At 35.9% G+C, this 26026-nt stretch overlaps 1 pseudogene; it reads left to right on the plus strand.

The window, feature by feature from the left end:
• The first annotated feature begins 13370 nt into the window (after positions 1-13370).
• Positions 13371-20886, plus strand: LOC100716224 (prolactin-like; annotated as a pseudogene).
• The last annotated feature ends 5140 nt before the right edge of the window (positions 20887-26026 follow it).

Raw genomic sequence — 26026 nt, forward strand, 5'->3', positions numbered from 1 at the left:
AATTTGAAAGAGTAAAAAAATAATAATTTCTCAATTTTATTTACATAATTAAGAAATAGTCTAGGAAATATAGTATTTTTATAAGATAATTTACAATCACAGTGAGATTTTCCTTCACAAGAGCCAGTAGAGGTAGAGAAGAACATGATTCATTTTTATTCTGGGTCACAGATTGTGCAAAACATTCCACTTCTATCTATTATGCAGGTAAAACAATAATTTTTGCATTTCTTTGATGAAGTGACATGGTGTTCCCATCCTGTCTTAAACAGCACACCTTTATATGCTCACTTAGACAAACTTCCTTCCCCAAAAGGAGCTCGGGATGGAAAAAAGGCAAAACAGGAACTACAGAGCGAGAGAGGTCCCCGGGATCCATTGTCTGTTCCTCATGTGATTGAATTTATTAATTTCATTTTCTTTGTCTGTAAAATATTGCATTTCCTGACTTGCCAACTCCTTCAGGTAGAAGTCTACTGAAAAACTCTTTCAGAATAATTAATGTTTTTGGTGAACCAACATATTGCAATTGAATTGAGCTTCAGCAGGAAAACAGAAATAAAGCAATCAGGAAAGTCCAAGTCCAGATACCCTACAATGAGAGAGAAAAGGAATGTCATGGAAGCAGAATGATTACTACATAACTACTTTGAGAATAAAATATGAACATAAAAGAAAGGAAACAATCAACCCTGAGAGCACAGGTGTGGAAAATATAGGAACGAGTAGAGAAAGACTATAAATGGTTCATGATTTTTGCTCATAACTCAGCACTGTCTTACTGGAAATGGCAGTGTGAATTTTCTTGCATTCTCCTGGCATCTGAGAATAGAAGATTAGAAGATGCAGAGAGGGTCAGGATGGTGTTCATGGGCATGACAGGTCCAGTTATGACCTTGAGTAGATTAGACAACATGCACAGCAAAGGATTGTGCCAAAAACCAATGGCAAGTGCATTGGGAACTCATGGTATTCAGTGTAAAGCAAATGCAAGTGGCCATTGAGATAAAATGATAGAAAGCAAAACAAACTGAGATTATTACATTTTCTTGTTCATGTGTTTCATTGTTTAGAAAACTATTGAATTTCCCTATTGTAAAATTTAGTGCCATTGATCATTAATGTTTCATAGATGCTTGAAATGTAAATACATGTGTCTTCCAAGATCTGTGAGATGCACACAGGTGGTTTACAAGTATGACACCAGCTGAAACAGTTCATGTCACAAAGAGACTTTGTCGTTAAAAATGGATTGGGATGCAGCTTACTGAGACCTGGTTTTGATCCTTATTACTGGCACAGAAAAAGAGACAAAAAAGAGTGGGGAGAGAAGGAAGGTCAAGTACAAGTAGAAAATGAAGAGGAGTAAAAGTAGAAATAGAAGGAGGAGAGGTAGAAGGGGAGCAATTTGTTTAAAAAGGAGAAAGAGGAGGATTTGGAAGAGGGAATACAGGTGGGGAAGGGGAATGAAAGTGAAATATCTGAAGCAGTATGTGTGGCTAAATTCTCCAAGCTTTTATTCCCTTAAAGTAACATTTCTTTTGCTTAATGATGTGTACACATCCCTGTCCATTCCTCATTATGCCTATGCATAGAAATAGAAAAAACTCTTTGTTTCTTTGAGTATACTTTGAGTTTTCCAACATCAAAAATATTTATATTAAAAAGTTTGTATGATGTTTAGTTGTTTACCTGTTTTTAAAAGGTAATATGAAATAAAATAAAACAGAATAGTCAATCAATACCAAACAGTGAACATGATACATGTATCAAAATAAGATAATAAGATAGTACCAAATACTAAATTAAGTTAGTTAAATTAAAAATAGCTACCCATACCATCAGACATAATAAAATCAAGCAAATGAACAAAAAAAAAAAAAAAAAAAAAAAAAAAAAAAAAAAAAAAAAAAAAAAAAAAACAGCGAAAGCAATATAGGGCTTCAAAACAAGAGAACAGAAAATTAACAATGACTACCATAGAATAACTTGTTTACCTCTCTTTTGTTGTAGGAATCTGAAGCATGAACTAAAATGATAAAGGAAAGGAATCTCATCTTGATTATTTCATATGCCACTCCAAATTGGCATGTAATTGTGCTTGACATTTTTTTAACAGAATCAGTCTTTTCTTTTGCTGTTAATTGTATACTTAACATTCACTTAAATCCATCATTTATATTTGCTATCATCTGTCATTTCTTTTACAGCATCAAAAATATGACTGAATTCTACCTTTTGAATTATCTGCTGGCAGGCAACTTTTGTATTTGTTTTCTGAAAATAATGTTAGCGTACTTTATCTTTCCATTTCTTTTAATTTTACATCGATTTGAAAGTAGATATTTTGCAAATAATATAGAAAGTATTTGTATATATTATTACTCTATTATTCTTATTTTATGTTTCCTTGCTATTTCCACTTTACCTAAAAAATAATAATAATGTGATACTCTTCAGTCCACTGTTGGTAATTTTTGAATTTGTCCACCACTTTCAGTGTTTTGAATTTTCACCATGATTAGATCTAGGACTCTATACTGAAATTTGCCAGTATGTCCTCTTATTTTCTTGCTTCTTTTCTTTCTTTCTATCTTTCTATCTTTCTTTCTTTCTTTTTCTTTCTTTCTTTCTTTCATTCTTCCTTTTGTTCTTTATTTCTTCTTTCTTTCTTCCTTTTGTTCTTTCTTTCTTCTTTCTTGCTTTTTCTCAGAGATATTTATGGTTTCTGAGCCTGTATGTATTTTGAATTCTGTAGCGCAAGAATTTTACTGAATCTTCCTGACTGGGGACTCTTCTGATATCTTTTTACTTTCAAATTGAAGCTTCACTTTTTCCAAAAATAGTTTCCCCTATCCTGCACCATTTATCAAACTTTCTTCACAGAAAATCTTCCTACCTGCAGCTTCTTGCCACTCAGCCTCTTCTTGCACTTTCAAATTTTACCAACAATTGAGGTATTCTTTATTGTTTCTCTTTCATTATGTCATGAAAATGAATGACACAATATATCATTGCTTGATTTTTTTTCACTCAGGAATATACATTTATTCTGTAATATGTCTACTCTTAATTAAGTTAGCTATAGTTTTGTCATTAGACTTTTTATGTAACACCAAGTAGCAGAGTTTCTGTTTTCTATTTATACATTAAAATGATACAAATCAATTTTCCATTTTTCTAAAGATTGTCATAACTTAATCATGACTAGATAAAGCCAGCTACACAAGAGTAGTGAAGCAATCTTCTGAGTATGTTTGCAGTGTGTTTATAGAGAGGTTTCCCATGTAAGAGAGTGCACTTAGGAGGGAAAGACCCCGTTAGTGGTGGGTGGTTTCATGCAAAAGGCCTGTAGTATGGGTGCAATTAGAGGAGAAAAAGGAGAAAGCTGGACTGCATTTTTGAAGTTTCTTTCTGTTTGAAGGGTGTTTCTGGGCCTATTTCTGTCACCTGCAAATATCACAGGCCAGTTTCTTCAGGCTTCCAAGGCAGACTGAGATCAGAGATTCTCCATGGAGCTGGAAGACCACATCTTTGAACTAGTGCTTCTTCCTTGAGCTGCCTTTCTCTCACTCCCACTTCTGTGTCTGAGAAGCATTGCAACATCTATTTGGCGTGGAGATGGCTTTGTACATTCTGATGCCTGTGATCATCTAAAGTCTCTATGGAATACATATATTCTCTAAAATATCTGGGCATCTGCTGGGCCTCAGCACAAAGTGAACTTTTGGTCATGATACACCAAGTTCTCAGGCAATGTGTGATACCTGTCACAAGCTGGGTGTTATCTAACTGACCTTGCAATACAAACAAGTTGTACAAACATTAATTAAAGTGGTATATAGGAGAAAAGATTTGAAAATGTTTCTAAAGCACAAACATTGTATTTATGATATGTCACACATGCCACAGTTCTTACTTCTGGGGAACAATTATCTGTCCCTCCACAAGCACCTAATGGCTCATGATGTTCACACTATTATTTGTATGTGAATAACAAGGATCAGGCCTCAGGTTTACTTTGCATTATAAGCAAACTATCTTCCTGGATAGCTGCTGCACTATAGTCCTTTTCCAAAATATCACTGAAGGATATTGGTGAGGGGCACCTTCAGAGGGAGAAGAGCTCTGGGCAGTGAAGCTGGCCATATATTTTGTTGAAAGTGAAAAGGTGTGATAGAGCATTTTGTAAACCAGAGCTGATGGGCTGGCAAGAAATAAGGGTTTTGGATAGAATGTGCTGTGAAAATTGGTGACAAACTTTTAGGGGAGGCAATATGTAGGTTGAGTATTCCGTTTGAGTGATGGATGTTAAGATAATTGTGTGCTACATAAACACTCATGATACTGACTACCTCAGAAAAGAAGACTTCAGTAAACAGGTGCATATGAAAATACCCACGCTGAGAACAGCATGAGGATCTTAGCTCAGCTAAACCTATCACAGTCCAGTGGTCTTGTGGGTAAAGTTATCCAATGACAGAGGTGGAGCCCATGAATGTCCTCAGTCAAATTACTTTAATCCATCATGACTGCCTGGTGAGACCTCAAACAGACATCAGGAAAGGCAACGAGCTGGAGGAGCCTCCTATACTGGTGCTCTCTATGATGATGAGCTTATGCTCTCACTGCAGATTGATGATATTTGTCAGCTTTCAACATGGAATAAGCAGTACTTTTCCTTACCACAATGGATGCATGTTCCTGGTGTGGATTTACATTCCCTCCCTGCAATGCATCTTCAAAAATGAACACCTATGTACCTAAAGATAGCTTACCACAACATCATGTATTCCCCGCATCACTGCTTCTGACTAAGGGATGTATTTCATGTCCAAGGAGATTGGCCAAGACTCTGGGCTCATGGAATTCCCTGGCCCTAACATGTTTCCCTCCATCCACTTCCACCTGGATAGATGGAAAGATAAGATTACCTTTGAAGATGCAATGACAATTACAGTGGACTATGGGGTAAAACATTCACCAGTAGGCAGTTCTTCAGAAATGTTCCTTATGATAATTATTTACTTTGCTCTTAGTCCATATCCAATATATGGTGCTGTTATTTCCATAACTTGACAGATACTCTAGAAACCATTTTGGACAACTCGAAAGATAACATTAGCTTTTCCCCTAGGGATACCGAGGAAGAATGTTTGCTTACTACTCCCATTACCATTTGCTCTGCTAACAGCTGTACAGTGTTAAAATGGCAAACAATTCTGCTGAGAGAAAACCACTGATTGCATTCAATTGGAATCTGAGATTTCTTTCCAGTCCTTTTGTACTTATCATGCTTCTGATGTTACATAGGGAATTGTGGTTCCCATGAATGATTGATTCAATCTAACTCAGAGATCTGAGACTAGTACTGCATTAGGGACATAACACAGTGTAGGCATGGATCTCTGCAGTATGGTTAGGGAACTTCTCAAATTGGCAAACCTTGTTAGTAACTTCAATGGAAAACAACCGCAACTCCACACAGACAAAAGGAGAGTCTGCCCAGAACCCCCAGGAGTCTTGAATTATCCCTCTAGCTTAAGTAGCAAGACACATGCTAGGAAGCTTGCTGAATATATATATATATATATTCATATAGGTAATCTTCTTTGTACATTTTACGATCTGCAAGATAACATTTTTTGAACCATAGTCACCAGTTTAATATTAAATCTACATTATTAGAAATGTCATGAAGATTCAAACATCACCAAAAGTAAATTTGATTCCTATTCTAAAAGCATATTGTTTTTTCCCATTTCTATGCCGGTTAGTTGTATTATGTTAGGTGCAATTATGAACTTGCTATTGCGTTTATTTGGAAATTTAGTATGTTTTAGTTAGATGTAACTTGTCATGAAGTTGATAGAGATGAACAGTTACCTTTAATCATAGTAGTTATATTAGTGAAGTCCATTTCTGCATATGCCTTTGACATATTTGCAGATATGATTGGAATGTTCTCCACCCCACTGAGCAGGTAAAACCACTAAGTCTGGGGTTGCAGCATCTGATGCGCTTGCAGTCTGTGTAGAATAAATGGGGTAGAAAGACCTGGTCTCCTGCACTCCACAGGAGCTCATCTTCCTCAGTCACCCATCTCAGCCTCTTGGCAGTGGCTCTGCTGTAAGATTCAGGGTTTTGATCTGGGTCTTAAAATTGTTTCCTTCACCCTTGTGTTCTGCAACTTACAGCTTGTTTTCTTGATCAGGTCCTGGACAGTCTGGCTCTCCAGGCTTCAGACAGCTTTGTGAACTCCCCTGCTGCCATACTGTAAGTGTAAATAATGTGGCTCCTTGCACAACTTTACATTTTTCTGTGCTTAATATATATTTTATTGTTTCTCTCCTTCTAAAGAAGCCTTAAGCAATCAGTATAATAACATTCTTCTCAATATTGATTGATTAGTTCAGTGATAGAAACCATGAAAAATATGCAATTCTAGTACTTCCAAGTTTAACCACAGGTATGAGTTTGCTAGTTTTACTCAGAAGTTTTACTTTCTGTTTCCTTTTCTATAACAGCCTGAGCTAAAATTCTATAAGCAAGTTTCCCTAAGAATTTATCCAGTAACCATGAAATGTTTCTTTCATTTTTCTCTCCAAAATTCATCATTATTTAGTTTAGTTATTTATATAATCGATTATTCCATGACATAACTAATACATATATGTATTTATTATGTAAAAATATTTATTCTTGCATATTAACTGCAACAGATAATTAGTATTGCATTACATTTATCATTGTATTTAGTTATAAAAATACAAATTATGCTAAGACATTATGTTACATTTATTTATTTATTTGAATTTTATTTAAAGAAAGTCTAAAAAGAAAATAGGTAGAAATAATGCATATGTTAAGAGGAAAAAATAAACAGTATGAAATCACTAGTTGTTTTTTACATATTGTCATTTTTCAAATAATTTTTCAAGGTACAAGAGTGGAATATGTAAAGTGGAATTTCAAACAGTAAGACTGCAAACAGATCTGTTCAACTTAGTAACATGATTGTCAACAAAACTCAGTAACATGGTTGTCAATCCTATACACTTAAACATACATGCAGTTCTCCATATCTTCATTTATGTTTGGATTAAGTAAACTAACACAGGTTAAAATCATTCTGAACAAAGAACAATAGTATTGCTGGGTTTCACATCATGACACATTGTGATCCACACTGGGTACTGTAGTGTCTTTTTAAAAATTAATTTAATGAAAGACTAAACAAAACAGAAAATGTGTAGAAATAATAGATAATTTCATAGAAAAAATAAACAGTAAGATATCACTAGTTGATGATTACAGATTGTCTTCTTACAAATAGTTATTCAAGATACTAAAGTGGAGCATATAAAGTGGGGATTCAAACAGTGAGATTGCAACCAGTTCTATTCAACTATCCAACAAAAACTTAGAAATATGGTTATCAATCCTATACAGCTAAACATACATGCAGTTATCCATATCTTCAATTATGTTGACATTGAATAAACCCAAGCAGGCTAATATCACTTTGAACAAAGAATAATACTATTGCTGGGTTTCACATTATGACACTCCAGGATCAACACTGGGTATTTTAGTGCCTCTTTTTTCTTCAAAATATCTGTTCATCATGTATCATAAGATCTTTTCTCATAAACTGTTTACAGATTCTATACATGCATGAGTCTTAACATGTATTTCTATCCTTTCTATATTAGAGGGAGAAACAAAACATATTCCTATAGACATACGAAATGAAATAAACATATAAGACCATTGTACCAAGAATTCTACCATGGTTCTTGTGCTGTCTCTTGTTATCTCCAATAGAATTTGCTTTATCATCAGGCATAGTATAATTGAGTTTATCAGTACATAACAGTATTAAAAATAACAACATTGTATAAGGAATAGAACTTCAAAAACTGGCAGTTATCAAACCAGAAACTGTATCATTGAGTGTTGTCATCTTCAGTGGAGTTGCCTATACTCTCAGACTTGAAACTATCAATCACATTCATTTTGATTAAAATCTTCTCTGCCTCATTTCTGTTATGCTCTCATTTTCCATCTGCTGTTTGCTTATATCTTCATCTGTTTTCTGCTCCATTCATTGAGGCCTCTCTGCCACTATTCCTGGTACTTTTCTCTCTGTTCTAGAATGCCCTACAGTATTCTCTGTAGACTTGGATTTGTGATTGCGAATTTCCCAAGTTCCTCTTTGTCTTGGAGTGATCTTGTTTCTCCATTAGTTTCTAGAGACAGTTTATCAGGGTATATCATTCTGGGCTGGAGGTTATTTTCTTTCAGTGCTTGGAATATTTAGCTCTAGTCTCTTCTTGACTTGATGGTTTGTGTTGAGAAGTTTGCTGATATTCTGATGGGCATTCCTCTATAGGTTATCTGTTTCTTGTCCCTCACAGCTTTTAATGTTTTGTTCTTATATTGAATTTCTGGGATCTTGATAATTATATGCCTGGATGTAGCTCTGTTTTGGTTGTAGGTGGCTGGAGTTCTGTATGCCTCATATATCAGAATATCATTTCCTTTTCCTATTTGGGAAGTTTTCCTTAGTTATTTCTGTGAATAACCTTTGTAGTTCCTTTCTTTGTACCCCAGCTTCTTCATTTACATTCTTTATTCTCAAGTTATATATCCTTTTGTCATCTTCTAGCCTTTGTATTGTTACTGCTTGTTTCCTTGTTATTTTTAAAATGTTTTCCCTTTCATACTCCCACAATGAAAAATTGTCCTCCAGTTTGGATAATCTATCCTTAGTTTCTTTCAAGCTGATTTGCTATCTTTCCATAGAGTTTTTAATTTCCTGGTGATCTCTTTGAATCTGCTTCATATATTCTATATTTTTATATTCTTCATCAAATTGTTCTCTCCTTTGTTTGAGTTCCTCTCTTCTTCCATCTTTGTCCTCTTGAGGGGTGCTTAGTATCTCTTAATTCATTTTCTTATATCTGGCTTTATTTGGCTAAATATTTCACTTTTGAACTCATCTATGAGGTCCCGAATATATCACTTTATGTCCATTGGTGCTGTGTCTGACAACGCATGTTTGCTCTTTTAATTCTCCTTTGTATTTACCTATCCTGCATCAATGTTCTCAGGGTTGGGACCTGGGGACTTTTTGTTGTTGCTTCATCTCCCCATTTGTTTTACTTCTTCAAGGAGGCCTCAGTTTCTTTCTTTGTTGTTTACATTTCTTCTGAAGCCTGATGGCTAAATGACCCTTCCCACTGTAGTGAGCTAGTGAGTTGCAGACAGAGAGAGTGTATGGATGCCCCTCCCCTCCAGATAAGTCAAGTGCTGTGCCCTGCACTGTATTCCTTTGCATGACCTCCCATCCTGGTAGTGGTGGCAGCCGCAGTGGCGGTGGACTTTGTGCTGCCTCCTCCAGGGTTTGCAGCTGTGGCAGGGTCAGGGGTGAGGGCAGCCTTGGGTGCACAGTAATTCCCAGGCCCACTATAGCAGGTCTTGCTGGCATTCTGGAGGTGCCAAAGGCAGTGGCTGGAGTATGCCAGCGTGGGGATCTGTCAAGTGCTGTGACGTCCACTGCATTTCTTTGTGCTGCCTCCCCTCTGGGTCAGTCAGGCTGCTGTGACCTGAACTGTCAGTAAAACTTCTGAGATTTCACTGGGTTAGTGTGTTAAGTGTGCACCACTCCTATAAGGACTTGATTTCAGAAAACCTATTGGGTCTCAGCCAGGTCACATGACCCAGACCTAGCTCACTTCACCAGTCCCAGTCAGGAAGGTAGCAACTGACTGCAGTCACTGATGCACCTTTTACCTGCTAGTCCTGACTGGTCCCAGAATGTCATCTGCTGGACCCGTCCTATTTATGGAATGGCTCCACTCCTGTCACTCACCACAGGTCGATGTAGGCACCATGCCAAGTAGCTCTCCCTTTTGCTCCCAAGCCCCTGACTTCATTGTCAAAGCACTGGGACCTCAGACAACTCGGCAAGTCATGTGGGAACTCAGCAAGCCACAGCGGGACCTTGGATGTTTGGCAAGTTGCCTAAATTTCTTCTTGGGATAAGCGAATTCATCTCTCTCTGTTTGGGCTCCCCACGCTGTATTATGTTGAATTCTAAGTGGACTATCTCAGGGAGCTTCTGTAGCCTGCTGTTATCTGTCTGCCATCTTGATCCTCCCTATGAGAAGTTCGGTTACATTTGATAGAAAAGGATAAAGAATAAATGGCTTTGTGGTAGCAATTTTGACATATTTGAATAATGAAATAAAATTTCAAATTCATGTTCTTTCAAAGAAAAAAGTAAAACAAAATTTCAAATAAAGAACTATTTTGGATGGTGAAGCATACTTATTGTAAATTTGCACATCGCATTCCCTCTGAAAATCTTGTCTTGCTCAGTCACTATTGCAATGTAATCCACATGTTAGCAGTGTGGCAAGGAAGGACTAGAAGTGTGTCAGGAAATCACCAGATTTATGAACTGATGTTAGAATAATTCAATTGAGATGGATACAGATTCATATCATTCCTTCAATGACCCTTATTTCCCCACTGCCCCAAATCCTTACCCTTCATGCCAGCTGTTGGTGCCACAAGTTGACAGATTCTCTTACTCCTATGATTCTGAGAGAGGAAAGAATGCAATACAGCATATATTTCTCTGTAATCCAGATGTTTTTTCTGCTTAACTCTGACTTTCTTGGTCCAAAGGAAAAAAGCATCTATCCAGTACCTTTTGAAAATCCTGTCCCTGCATTTAGAACTGATGAATCATCACATGTGTTGTTTAGGTTCAAAATCTATCACTGCTTAAGCTAAGGTAATTAGGAGATTCTATTTCAAAGATGCTAGTGTTGCTTAAGTTTTTTACTCAGATATTTGATAAAATGATTTATGATATTAAAAATATGGCAAAGAAATACCTAAAAAGTGATTATTGTTGCATTCCTTCACCTGTCCATATTATTTCAGTGACAATTCCAAGTTCTCATGTTGCTTTAGATGCATGGATATAAAATTTAGGGAGATTGACTATAAATTTAATTCACTATACTTAACATCCATCATGTAAAAAATCTCCAAGTGGTAAACAGATGTTTTGAACCATTTTCAGAGTAACATATGTCACAGAATGCTATTTGATTAAGAGTTAATTACAGCATTTTTCAACCTCCATCCTTGAAAATGAAGAAACAGTGTGTTGGTCTTTCTGCTTATTGCATGATGTCAAATGTTTGAGTGAATATGTGTGAACGCGTACATCTCTCTAGCCTCAGAAAAAGCTGTGTTTTTACCCTATTAAAGCTCTCTGCTGTGAGTGCTGATAACTTACAGATTTAGACATGCCTGCACATCAATGAGATTTAAATTATTTATTTGTTAAATTATTCAAATTATTTACTTGTCAGATATACCTTGTTCAAATTCATCCCAGTTTAAGTTGAAGCAATCTATCTTGCTGCACTATATAAAGTAGGTAAATAATTTCTGTATCTTTATATTCACTTCCTCCATGCTTTTTTCTTAACCTATAAATGGTGATAACAATGCAAATTTAAACACATGCTAAATTATACAGAAATGTGTGTGTATATATATATATATATATATATATATATATATATATAGCAACATGAACCTATATCATACAAAGAAGACAAATAGACCATGTATAACAAGGTAAAAGAGAGGAATCTTATCAGTGTATCTGTGGAGACTGAAAAAACTATTATAGTACTTAATCTATATCTTATGATTTTGCACATATATATTTTGAAATTTTGGCTTTACTAGCAATCTGAAATGAGAAACTTTCTAATTCGTTTTTTTTAATTGTAAAACTAATAATGAATACAAAGGATGATACAGAATTTCAAAATAAAACAATTGAATAGTAACAATGGTTAATATATTGCATATTTTCTTCAGAGTAGTTATTCAGAATACCAGATAGAGGCATGAAAGCAATGATCCAACAGTAGAAAAATGAAAACACAAACTACTTTTTGATGAACTAAAAGAGATTAGTAGTATAATTAGTAGATTAGTAGTATAATTAACTATCTTGTGTGTATCTTTTTATATGATCTTTTACCTTCTTTCTTTTGTCTTTTCCCAAATTGCAGTTATTATTTCCTTCTGAGTAATTTCATCCAGTTTCATTTTCACAATATGTATTGTATATTTTGTATCTTATTTAGATTTTTACACTAGGTAGACAGTATGATATTTACATATGTGTGTCTGATTTATTTCACTATGAGTATGGTCTCAAATGGCTTAACCACTTACGTTAAAAAGTCTCATTTATCATTCATTGTTCCATTGTATAAAAATATCACATCTTTTTTTATCCCAGGTAGTGTTTTATAATATTTGGGTTCTTTAAAAGATTTAACTATTTCAAATGGCACATATATGAGTGTAGTGTCATAGTTTCAATTAAGTGAGCATAACCAGAAGTTAAAAGGCTGGGTCTAAATGAATATCTAATCCTTTTTTTTTTTTTTTTTTTTTTTTTTGAGAAGTCTCTACAGCGACTTCTCTGGTGGTTGCACAGTCTAATACACCATCAAGGGTGGAGAAATGTTTATTTTCCTCCACATTCCCACCAACTTTTATTGGCTGATTTTTGATAATAGCCACTCTTTCTGGAGTGAGATGTTGTTTTAACTTGCATTTCTCAAATGACCAGTGATTTTGAACATTTCTTCATATATTTATTTGCCATTGTATTTCTTTATCTGAGAAGAGCACATTCATCTAGATGTCCAGTTTTGACTGGGGTCTTTGAATTTAGATGGCCTGATTTATTTTTAATTATATATATATATATTCTGGATATAAGTCCTTTGTCTGAGAACAGTTGACTAAATTTCTTTCCCATTCTGTAAGTTTTGCTTTCACAAAACTTTTTCACTTCTTTTGAAGTGCAAAATACTTTTAACAACATGACTTTCTTGTTGTTGATTTGTAATTGCTTATTTATATTAAATGAAGCTAATATTCTGAATTTAAATAAATTATGATTCTGAGAGATAAAAAGTTCATACAATAGACTTCAATTATCCGAGATTCTTTTAACAGAAATGATCTCAAGATTACTCTTACATCATTTTTATCATTTTCAGGTAATGCAATTAATCAAAACCCATTCCTTATTGAAATATCTAATGAAAAATGATTGAGAAATAAAATATCTCTCTATGTTTGAAAGTATGGGGTCATCTCCGCGAGGGACACAGAAGACGGGGAAGAGTGAGGAGAACATCTGATCAAATATATCTATGAGTGCTTCTAGAGTTCAGAACCAACATCTGAACTTGGACCAAGGACAGTCAGGTCTACTCCCCTGAAGTGTGCTTCCTGTCCTGATCACCACCATGAATGCCAAGATAAAAGGGACGTGCAGCAAATAATGAGTGCTGGCCTCACCACCATCCTGTGTGGGTTACCATGAAAATGCTGCTAATGGCAAGAGTTTGCAGGTTTATATGGCTAAGAACCATGTCAATATTGTCCTAGAAAACACCTACACAGTCCAAAGGAGAACATTTCTGAGGTCCTCCAGTGGTAGAATACTGCTAGCTTTAGACATTTGGCTATCTTTAGAGAATGTTTGTATTAATTCAGGAGCAGGGGGAACAGTGAAGGAGCTTCTGGTGTCTATGAAGTAGAGGACAGGGGACTGCCAAGCACTCTACAACACAGAATGGATCTCACAACAGGAAATTACCTAGCTCAAAAGCCAGCAATGGTTAGATTGGGGAACTCTGAACTAGAATAAGTCCACAGGTCATTGAATCCAATCCTCACAACACCAAAAGGCAGAAGCTAAAGTTTCTGACTCTCAAGTTTCTTATGTGAATTGTGTGACTTTAGTCAACCTAATGAAAATTCTAAAGGCACAATCAGACAGTGATGGCAGTGGTGTATTTTACTTGGTTTTGTCAGTTTGCACCATGTTCTTTCAAAAGGAAAAAGCAGAACAGTGGTAAGTAATTGCCTTTACTGATTAAGTGATATTTGTCAGAAAAATAAATTAGAATTAATCATAAAAACTTTTGATGCGATGAAGAAATTTATTAGTCTGTTTTTGCAGGCAGTAAAAAACTCTCTGTTGACAAATTTGTGTGCTAATTGGTAGGTAGATGTATTCAGTGATGAACTTCTTACAGTTCTATCTTAGTTTCTCTGTGTCCAAAGCACTTACTATTACAAGCCTATATAAAATGTTGCATTTGGCTTTATTATATTAGTATACCATGTATAACACATTTAAATTTTTGAATCATTGCAATAAGTGATATTCTGTACTAAATATATATATATATATATATATATATACTATGAAAAAAAAGCAAGTCTTATGAATGATTGCATGTTGTTTAAATTTAACAACTCAGTTATTCTTTAGCTCAATCCCCCAAAAATATATTTATATTTCTTTCTTTGTTTCTTTAGGAATATACTTTAGGAATTATTCACAATAAATTCTATAACATTTGCCTAGATTTATCATATAGAATCCCATCTTCATTTGTCAACCTTTAGGTAGAATTCAGTCTCCTTGTGATAATATTTTAACATAGGAAATCTCTTGAAGTAGCATTCCTAAAGATTAAAGGTGTTTTTAATTTTGTAGCTGCTGTTGCCTCTTTCCCTTGGGGTTAAAAGTATTGATATACTAGTGTTCTACATCTTCCCATCTACCGAAAAAACCAAATTGACAGGTCTGCCTTTGATCGCTGTGAAAGACTTTGATGTGAGAGTTATACAGAGCATAGGAAGTGGATACAGTTAAACTTCAGATGGACTCTTTCACTCAACACCCTGGAACACAGGAGTTTGTCACAAGAGATGGTAACAAGCTCTTCACTCACCTCCCAATCTCTGAAATGGACCCTGCAGGACAGGTGAAGGCTGAGGTGACACAGGTGTGCATGCTATGACAAGATGAAGCAAGAAACACATCACAGGTGTGCTGCCTTCCTGCTCACTACTGACAGGACTTGGAAACTCATTCAAATTCACTAGATCTTATGGTTTGTGGATTCCATTTGATGCTAAGTATGAAGGCTCAGTCTCTTCAAAGTGTTGATGAAGATGACATCTAGATAAACATCCAAAAGTCTGGCAAAATATGAAGCAAGTGCTTAGGATTATCATACTGAATTAGCAGTTACAAGCCCATGGTATCATTCTGTGAAAGAATTGTATTCGCACTCAGTACTCTCCATTCATGTTCATTTTCTTAAATATATGAAGATAAAACAGATATATTGTAGCATAAATTTCAGCCCAGTGTCCCAAAGCAGACATGAGAGAATGAATTCAAGTATTACAGAACCCTGCAATGTCTGACAGGTGAAAATCTACACTTCTCCATGGATTAAAATTATTTTAAAGGATGACTTAGCACTGCACTTCAAGTATTGGATGGAAAGTGCACGGTGGTGAGTTGAATCCCTGGTACAAAAACAATAAAAATAAAATAAGATAAAATAAAATAAAATAACTTTAAGAAGTGGCTTAACATTGCTTATCAGAATTAACCTAAATTCCCAGAATTTGCAAGGCAGGGACACATCTGGGAGAAATGTAAAAAGCAGGAAGCGCCTTGCTTTTTGAACTTTGTTGAATTGTCCACATAAATGTCACAGTGTAAGGTGCCCCTTAGACTCTTCCCTTCCCAGGAGAACAGCATAAGGACATGGGTCAGGAGAGACAAGGTTTGCCAAGTGAGGACTGTTCGGCAAACCTGGAAAATTGATAATCGAGAGTGGTGATTATCTCGGTTAAACCAGGGTCACGTTTAATGCTCCTGCTGATGTCAACCCTGTTCCTGTGGAAAATGTAGCTGCCCACTCTAAATGTATTAGTAGAACTGACTACCAGACTACCCTGCCACATCTAGTTCAGCACACAGTCACTGTGTCTAACTATATCCATGTCCTCACTTCAGAACTGTACCAGGACTTTGTAAGTACCACTCTTTTCACCTCTTCGCAAAGGGAGCTGTTCTAAAAATTCTGGATAAAGAATAAAATTTGAAAATGAAAACTTTATCACTCAAATTTAAAGTAATATTGACTGATGTGTTGAAAGAAACCATGAAGCAAATAAAATGTGAAATAGTGGGGGAGGAAGGTTCATGATATCTATGATTGTCAAAAATGTGGGTATTTTAAAAGATTCTTACTTCAGTTGTTTTTAAAAAATGTATATTCCTGATATAAGCCACTGGTAGTTGGGCTTGAGGAAGCATGCTGGTTTCTTTCTCTAGCCTGCAGGGACAGTCCATGTGAATTCCTCCTTGAGTTCACCACAGATATCCAAAATATGGGAACAGCTCAGAGGAGAACTGGACAGATCAAACAGAATTGAACTAAAATGATTTCTTGTCAGATGGAAAGAAATCTAAATTTTCTGAGCCACAAAACACTCAGAAGCAGTGAGCCAAGATTTCCACTGTAGGATAACAGAAGGTTTGGTTAAGCAGTGAGCCTGGTTCTTGTTTCCAGGTAAAGGCAGTTTTAGCAGCGAGCATTGTCTCCTAAAAGGTCAGCATTGCAGTGGATGGAAGCTTAGGCTAAGGACACCAATGTATTGCACAGAGAATTGGCCCATGTTTGTGAAATTTTCACACCACACAGTTCTGTTACACATCCCTGTCTTCTCTTTTGGCATTTTTGACTTGCCCTGAGTATTATTCAAAAATCTTCCTAAAATTTCCTCTCAACTTTCACAACATTAGATTATTAGTAGTACCTGCAAACAATTGGTATTTAATCTGAATCTGTTCCTTAGAATTTCAACAAGTATTTTTGTCTGTTTTGTGATTTAAGATTTTCACAGTAAAAACTTAAATTGTTAATTGATGGTGAATTGGTAAGTTGGATGTACATTGAATAAGAGCTACCTGGAAAAAAGTATGATTTTTACATCTGTTTATGGAAAGTATATAGTTTGGACACTCGAGAAACAAGAGGTCAAATAGATAAAAATACACACGTATGCATTATGATCATTGGTGAAATGCTAGAGGTACGTATTTATTAACACAAGTACCTAGGCAGCTTTGCTGTTTTCTTGTCTGTGTTCCAAATTTTAACTTATATGAAGGCTGAGAAAATAAAAGCATAACAAAGTAACAGCATGGGAGGCCAGAAAAGCTAGTTTGGAAAACAAGTAAATTCTGGAACAAGAGGGAAAACTAGGGGAATTTCCTAACTGTATTTTCAGACCTTTTGGAGCCTTCTTTTGGAATCAAATACACATGCATTAGATATAACCACATAAATTGAATAGATGCCTAATTTTACTCCCAAACTCAATGCACTAAATTTTTTATTGGTTCCAGATAACCCTGTACTCATTGGACCGAGACTTCTATTTCAAGAATATGAAAAGTTGTCATACAGCCTCCGTCACAACCATTCTTGACAAGAAACAGATCCTGAAGATGAAGGTGAGTTCCTTCCCAGCACCACCAGCACCTAGGAGCCAGTGTCTGGCTTTCCAGGCTGTAGGCTCTAAGGGGTGCTGTGTTCTGTGGTGACAGGAACCACACTGCAGAGCAGAGCAGCAGGACAGGGAGCAGTGAGAGCAATCACACTCTACCTGGAAACCACAGTGAAAACCCAGTTCAGAATAAAGATCTGTAAGCTGGAAATCCAAATGATGTTATTTTAACCAACAATCCACACATAGGATTTTATGTGAGAAATGTGAGTGCTGCTTACCCAGTGCAGGTTAATGTGGCTCCTGCGTGGGTTGTGGTTTCAGTCCTGACCCTGCACATTTTCTATGGCACTGGCAACTCTCCCCTTCTTCTTCTGCTTCTGCTTCTTCAGTGTCCACTCTTTCTGTATGTACTTTCTCTTGCCCTGACGCTGATTCTACTGAAAGTCAACCCATTGTGACTGTACCCTTTGATATCATCACACCATGCTCAGAGTGTGAATTTTGCCTCTACTCAGATGAAAGAAAATTTATCAAACCCCAATAATTTATCTAAGGCCTATCCTTGCCTGTTATAATCCTGTTCTACTAATTTTTTGCCATAGACACAATGGTAACAGGATTTTAATGAAATCATGGAATTCTAGAAGAAGTAACATTGAGAAATTTGTATCAATTATAATACTATCAAAAAGTATTTCTTTGAATCATGTAGTTACATGTGATTGTTTGTTTGTTTTATTGTTTTAATGTTTAGGTCAATAGCTTAACAAATTGTTAAGAACTTCTATGAATGGTAGGGGGATTTAGCTCAGTGACACAAGTGCCTGACTGGCCAGTGCAAGGTCCTGAGTTCAATTCCCGGTACAAAACAAAATAACACATCTATGACATACAGAAAAAGTTTACACACACACACACACACAAGACCCTCCGATCAGTTTTTTAAGTCATCCTCTGAGCAAAAGTTTCTTGTAACTAACCTGTCTGTGTCTCACTCCTGTTATGGTGTCCTCCATCCTGTTGCTCAGGAGGACATGATCCTCCTGGTTATCTGCTTGTTGTGCTCCTGTGATAACCCCTTGAGCCACCACATAGCCCAATTAGTTTACCTCCCAAAGATTCCCCAGAAGTTCATGAAGAAAGCTGAGTTGATCCAGGAAAAAATGTACTATCTTCTAGAAAGCCTGGAGATCATGGCCAGGCAGGTGGGTAGCTCCTGAGGGTTTCTTGGTTTTCAGTTTTCAGGGTCCCCTCTGCCTTGGGAAGTAGAGTGACATCCCTTGCTTTGCAGGAATAACATTTAGCCAGAATGTTGCACCTTCCAGTCTACTTCTCCAGAAAACCAGAGGAATAGGCAGATCTCAATGACATGGGATGTCAGGACCTTTGCTGCTGAGACAGATGCCTCCTCTGCAAGAACAGGAAGCCCCTTCAACTGTCCCTTTATTGGTGGTGGTTATATATCTCCCCTGAGAGCAAATTCACACAAGGGTGCCTTCAAGAAGTATATCTATTAAAGTATTTTAGGACTCCCATGATTAGGTTTTGGACAGGTTCCACCTGCTGTACCCTTATCAGTTGTTCAGAATTAAGAAAGAGAAAAAAATCACAACCTGATTTTATGTTCCACCAACCTATGTTAAATAGAAGAGATTGAAGTTTCCATAGCAACTATGCTTAGAATCACTAGATTATATAGCACTATAAAACACATGGTCACCTTTTGTGGAATTCTCTGTAGTCTATAACATATAGAACATTACACCTCATTGTTTGGTATTTGAAAGTTAAAGCTTGCTCCATTTAATTTAATTTCCCCAAACAATTTATCATACCATCACTGAATCACTCTGTTTAACGTGCTTGTCTACTGTACTAGAGCAATTTAAACAAAAGTACAATAAACAGCTGTGTTTCTCAGAAATAATGTATCATCAAAATAAAGATTCAGCATTACAGAAATAATAACATAAGTAATGATGGATTTCAATTTTCAGGTACTAGATACTTGTTAAATTGTACTATTTTGTGATTGTCATTGAAGAAGTTTATCTCCAATTCATGGACAAATTGCATTGCAAAGAATATATTAACAGAGGAACATAGAAAATTAACCCTTAATTTTCAAAATTTTATTCATTATTAGGATCCAAATCCTAGAGCTCACTAATTTGTTGTGCATTGGTCAATTCTTTTTTTAATTTTCCTACCACTTGTTCATTTGTTACTGCTCATATGACATTATGATTTCATTCTGTAGTAGATTTTGTTTTAAGGATAAAACACTAAAAGTAACTTAATACAAAAAGACAGAAATTAAAATCTCTCCATGTGCTTTAAATTGCAATAAAAGTCCAGCAGATCAAGGTATAAACTCACCCCAGTTTCCATCCTTCTTTTCTGGAATCAGCTGACATATTCACAGTGTCAGGATGGTTTCAGGCATCTGGAATTGCTGGTCCCTCTAGCTTGCAGGGGTCTTTTGAGATCACAGAGCCCCACTGTCTTTTCCTGTACTGTGCAGCACTGTGTGAGGCACTGTCCCAGGCTACTCATGGCATGGTGCACATCACAGTGCTTACTCCCAGCGCCCATCTTATTGGTGCTACTTCCAGCAGCTGTAATCCCAGGAAACTATAATGAAGCAGCTGCTCCTCATGGAGAACAGGGAGGAAATAATTCTGGGTGGGGTGAGAGACTCCTGACTGTCAGATTCAGTCGTGTTCAAGCACCTAGTGCCTTTTTCACCACCTATGAGGGTTTTTTTTTTTTTTTTTTTTACCTTACAGGAACCCTTTGAAGAATAGATTCAATTCAAAACAATGCAATGTGAATAATGAACTATCAAAAGTGTAAAGAGCTCACCCAGGACAAGATGATGTCAATTTCCCTTAAGTGGCATGCTACAAGCTAGATGCTCCACTCTCCTTGATGACATCCATATCTGTCTCCCACTAGCAACTTTCTGGATGTCTAGTTCTTTACTCCTACAGGAGCTCACTTCCCCTATGATCACATGCATAAGAGGAAATTAACAGATCAGCTTTTCTTCTAGATGTTACCTGCTCCCTGATATGTAGATTTATGATCCCCTATGTGAGATACAGAAAAACTTAGGATGTTGGAAAAACTTTACATTTCCATCATTTCCTTTAATCTTAATTGAATAACTGATTGGAACAAAGATAATAATTACTATTTATATGAGTAATACATTGCTTCTCTTTTTGGTGATTAGGTTGGATTTCAAGTCACAAACTATGCGGACTATGCTGTCTGGACTGAACTCCCATCCTTGCAGCCAGCTGAGGGAGAAGATTTGATTGATACTTTTCACCACTTATGCCACTGCTTCCTCAGAGATATATGTATAATGTGGACAGTTTCCTAAAGGTCCTAAAAGCCCAAGTATCCCATGATAGGCACAACTAAGGCAACAGCCCTTTTTTGCTATTCGGAGTTGGATCTTAGTGACTCCTTGCCTTCAACAGATTCTTTAATTTTACATATTTTCATTTATTTATTGGTATAATATTATGAATTATCTCTTTTCTAAAAATAAAAAATGAATATTTTGTATTGTAAAAAATATTGGAAGTTATTGTATAAAAACTTCTTTCTTCATTAAATTGAAATTTCTCCAAATGCATTACTACAATTGAGAAATTTATATTGATTGATACTGCTTCTGGTGAAAACTAGTCTGTCAGCCATCCCAACATTGGACCTTGGAAATTGAGCACGGAGAACAGGCCATATAAGTGCCAACCCTCTCAACCCTCAGACCTTGAACCTCCATGAGGGAAGACTGTTTCCATGCCTGCACTCCCAAACCTCAGGCCCCAGACTTTCACCTCCGAGGGCAGGGCACTTTCATGCTTTCCCTCCCCAGCCTTGGACCCCAGACTTCCACCTTGGAAAGAAGGCCATTCTGCCCTTGCTCTGCTCCCCTAGAGTATCCATCTAGTCCCAATACCTGGTAATATTGTTGATCTTTGTCCACCCATCCCCTCTGAGAAACTTGGACTGCTTGATTGAACTTGCTGGATTGATGGGAGACTCGGTAACCTCTCATCCAAACAGAAGACCTCAGCAGGCTTTCATCAGTATGGTTATTTTTTCTTAAAATAGAAGTCTTCATGGTTAAACAAGTGCAGTAGTGAAGTCCCCTCCACCTGTAGGAGCTTTCCAAGATTGGCAAGAGTGTGGGTGAGTCCTTCTTCCATACAGAGCACAACAAGGGTGTTGAAGACTGTGTCAGTAAGCCCTTCCACAACCTGGAGAAAATGAAAAGGGCTTTTGAAACACCCAGTGACACTCTAGGTTCCTGGCTGAGACAAACACTGTGGACAGAGAGATCTAATGGTCTAGAACAACCAGAAGACATAGTAACCAAGTGGGAACCAAGGGTTGATTTACATAAATACTCTTAAGCTAGTCAGACTAGGAAGACTATAGGACTAACCCAACAGGCCCTGCAGGAGGTATTCAGGTGCCTGGCTCTCCAATTCATCATGGTCCAGCAATTGGATAAATATCAACCACACAGTAGAATCCTAAGATATGCACTGCAGACAAGTGAGGCTAGTGGAACTGAATGACCAAATATTAGCCCAAAATGTGAAAATGACAAAACAAAACAGCAAAATTCAATCTCAAACATCAATCCATCAGAAGCAAATATGGGAGACTCTGAAATAGAAGACTTTAAAACAAATGGAAGACAACTGGAATTTTTGGAAAGATAGCAAGAGTAATAAACAAATGAGATATGAGCATAACAAATTAGAAATAATTTCTCATATAAAGTCAGACATGACAACCTTAATAAAAGAGCTGCTCAGTATACGTAGAGAAGACAAAGATAAAAAGGTAAAGGAGGATCAGATGGAAATCTTGAATGAATGATAAAGAAAAGAAGTGAAATGCATAAAACAAATTCATAGATATATCAAAGGACAAAAATTCTACTGAAAGCTGCCTAAATTGTTTAAATGAAGCTGAGGATAGAAATTCAGACCTTGAGGTTAGGATTGTAGCTAGCGATCATGAAAGGATAGAGCTTCTAAAAATAACAAGGCAGCACCAAATGACAATTTAACAGATTCAAGATGATGGCAAGAGAAACAATATAAGTCTAGTAGGCATCAATAACGATTCAGGAGTTAACACAAATAACATCTGTTAAGTATTCACAGAAGTAATAGCAGAAAATTCCCCACATATAGGGATAGAATTGGATGCACAGATAAGTGAAGCATATAGGGCAACAAGCAGTCACCACCAACATAAATCTACACCCAGACATAATAATTAAGAACCCAGACATACAACATAAAAACAGAATACTAAAAGCCATCAGAGAAATGATGCAACACACCTATCAAGGAAAGCTAATTAAAATCAGCAGAATTTTCAGTACAAACCCTCAAGTTAAGATGTGCTTACAGTGAAGAAGTTCAAGTTCTGAAAAAACAACTTCTAACCCAAGTTAATATACCCTGCAAAATATTTTTTCAAAATTAATGGAGAAACTTGATACTTTCATTGGAAACCATACCTGAAAAAATTAATATCCACCTAAGAAACCTAGAAAGTGTACTGAAAAACATCCTTGATAGAGAAAACAATAAACACAACTTCCAGACAAACAGCATAAAGAAACCATCAGACAGGGCAAGACATTCAACAAGGGGGAAAAGCAGAAAACCAACAGCAAGAACATCACATGACAAAGTAGAGCCACCACATATCAGTGATATTCATCAAAGAAAATGGCCTCGAGCCAACTATTAAAAGAAATAGATTGACAGAGTGGATCAAGAAACAGGACATCACAATATGCAGTATACAAGAAACACATCTGACACAAAAGGAAACCAAAGCTTAAAAGTCAAAGGATGAAAAACATTATTTCATGCAACAGAAACACAGAGAAAAGCAGAGATAGCTACTCTGTTTGCAGACAATGTGAATTTCAAACCTAAATTCATTAAAAGAGATAAAGAAGGTCACCACATATTTGATCGTGGAATAATTCAAGAGGAAGAACTAATAAATATAAATATAAATATATATGCACCAAATACAGGAGCACTCAACTGTATAAGGCAAATATGTATAGACTTTAAAAACCAAATACACAAGAACACAATTGCAGTAGATGACCTTAATACCACATTATCACAAAGAGATAGATTAACTAGACACCACATCAGCAAAAAAATTATAGAATATAATCACAGCCATGGGTAAATGGGCTTTGTAGATGTTTAAAGAGTGTTGCACCCAGCCACACCAGATTATACATTCTTTTCAGCTGTGCATGGGACATTCTCCAAGACAGACCATATATTAACACATAAAACAATCTTAAGTAAATGTAAATTGATTGAAATGATCCTACACATATTATCTGACCATAGTGCACTGAAATTGAAAATTAATGGCAAAAGAAATTGCAAAACTGAATAAATACATGGAAATTAAGTAACAGCCTCCTGAACAATCAGCAGCTTACAGGTGCAATTAAAGAAGAAATTAAAACAATACCTACATTTCAATGAAAGTGAAATATTTCAATATTTATTGAAACCTGTGTTATGCAATGAAAGCAGTCCTATGAGGGAAACATATAGCAGTAAGTTGTCATATGAAAAAAAAAACAGAATGAGCACAAATAAACAATCTAATTATCCATCTCAAACTTCTAGAAATGGAAGAGCACGTTAACCCAAAACTCACAGATTAGAGTAAATTGTAAAGATTAGAGCAGAGATTAAGGCAATTGAGACCAAACAAACACTACTAAGAATTAATGAATCAAAAGCTGGTTATATGAGAAAAATAACCACAATTGATTAACCTCTAGCCAATCTTATCAAGAAAAAGAAAGAAAAAAAATTCACACAACAAGGACACAAAAGAGAAATTACTACAGATCCCATGAAATTCAAAAGATCATGAAAACCTACCTTGAATAACTCTACTCACATAGGGTGGAAAACAGAGGAAATAGACAGATTTCTAGAAACGTATGAACTACCAAAGCTCAATGAAGAACATATAATGTTTGTATAACCCATTATTAGCTATAGAAATTTAAAATGCCACTAAAATCTTGGCAACAAAGAAAAGCTCAAGTAATGTTGGACTCACAGCTGAATTCTACAAGATTTTTAGAGAAGATTTAGTGGCAATACCCCTTAAATTCTTCAATGAAATTGAAAGAGAAGCAATACTCCTTAAGTCATTCCTAGAGGCAACTGTTACTCTGATAACAAAATGAAAGAAAGACCCAAACAAAAAGGAGAACTATAAGCCAATTTCATAATGAATATTGATGCAAAAATTCTCAATATAACCCTTACAAATAGAATGCAGCAAATCATCCAGAAGACTATGCATCATGCCTAAGTGGGATTCATTCCAGGAATGCAGGGATGGTTTAACATATGAAAAGTCAATAAATGTAATACTCCACATCAACAAAGCCCAAAAAAAACCCATAATCATTTTAGCAGACACAGAAAAAGATTTTGATGAAGTGAAACACTTGATCATGATACAAAAGTTACCAAAACTAAGAATAGATGCATGTACTTCAGGCTGATAAAGGCCATCTATGACAAACCAACAGCCAATATTATACTAACTGTACAAAAACTGAAATCTTTCACTCCAAAATCAGAAACAACACAAGGGTATCCACTATAACCATTTCTATTCAATATAGTTATGGTAATATTAGTGAGAGCAATTAGACAAAAAGAGAAAAGAAATAAAATAGGAAGGGAAAAATTTAAATTATCATCATTTGTAGGTGACATGATACTCTACATAGAAGACTCACAAAACAGCATTGCAAGACTACTAGAGGTAAAAAAAGAAATTCAGTAGCATAGCTAGATATGAAGTCAACACTCAAACAACAATAACATTTCTGTAAAGAATCAAAAACTCATTGTGAGAGAACTTAGGGAAATATTGCCTTTCACTATAACATCTAAAAAAAATGAAGTAGGAATCAACCTAAACAAGAATATAAAAGACCTATATGCTGAAAATCATATTACTATAAAGAAGGAGATTGAAGAGGATATTAGAAAATGGAAGGATATTCTTTGCTCTTGATTAGGAAGAACCAATATTGTGAAAATGGTCATCCTCCCAAAAATGTTCTACACACTAAATGCATTTCCAATCAAAATAACTATTTACATACCTTACTGATCTAAAGAAAACATTCTAAAAATTCTTTTTCAAACAGAAGAAACCTAGAACAGTAGAAGTGATCCTGGGCAATAAAGGCAAGGCAGGAGGCATCTCAATTCCTGACTTGAAATTATACAAAGCTACAGTGATAAAATCTACCTCGTACTTGCAAACAAAGACCTGATGATCAGCGGAACAGATTAGAAGATGCAAACACAACTACAAACACAGACACCTTGTATTTGAAAAAAGGGCTAAACATGTCCACTGGAAGAAGCCTCTTTAATAAATGGTTTAATAAATAGCCTCTTTAATAAATGGTTTTAGAAAAATTGGCTTACCACATGACAAAGAGTGA

The sequence above is a fragment of the Cavia porcellus genome, unplaced genomic scaffold (assembly GCF_034190915.1).
Source record: "Cavia porcellus strain 051 isolate PalLab524CR breed Dunkin Hartley unplaced genomic scaffold, mCavPor4.1 scaffold_13, whole genome shotgun sequence".
NCBI lineage: Eukaryota > Metazoa > Chordata > Mammalia > Rodentia > Caviidae > Cavia > Cavia porcellus.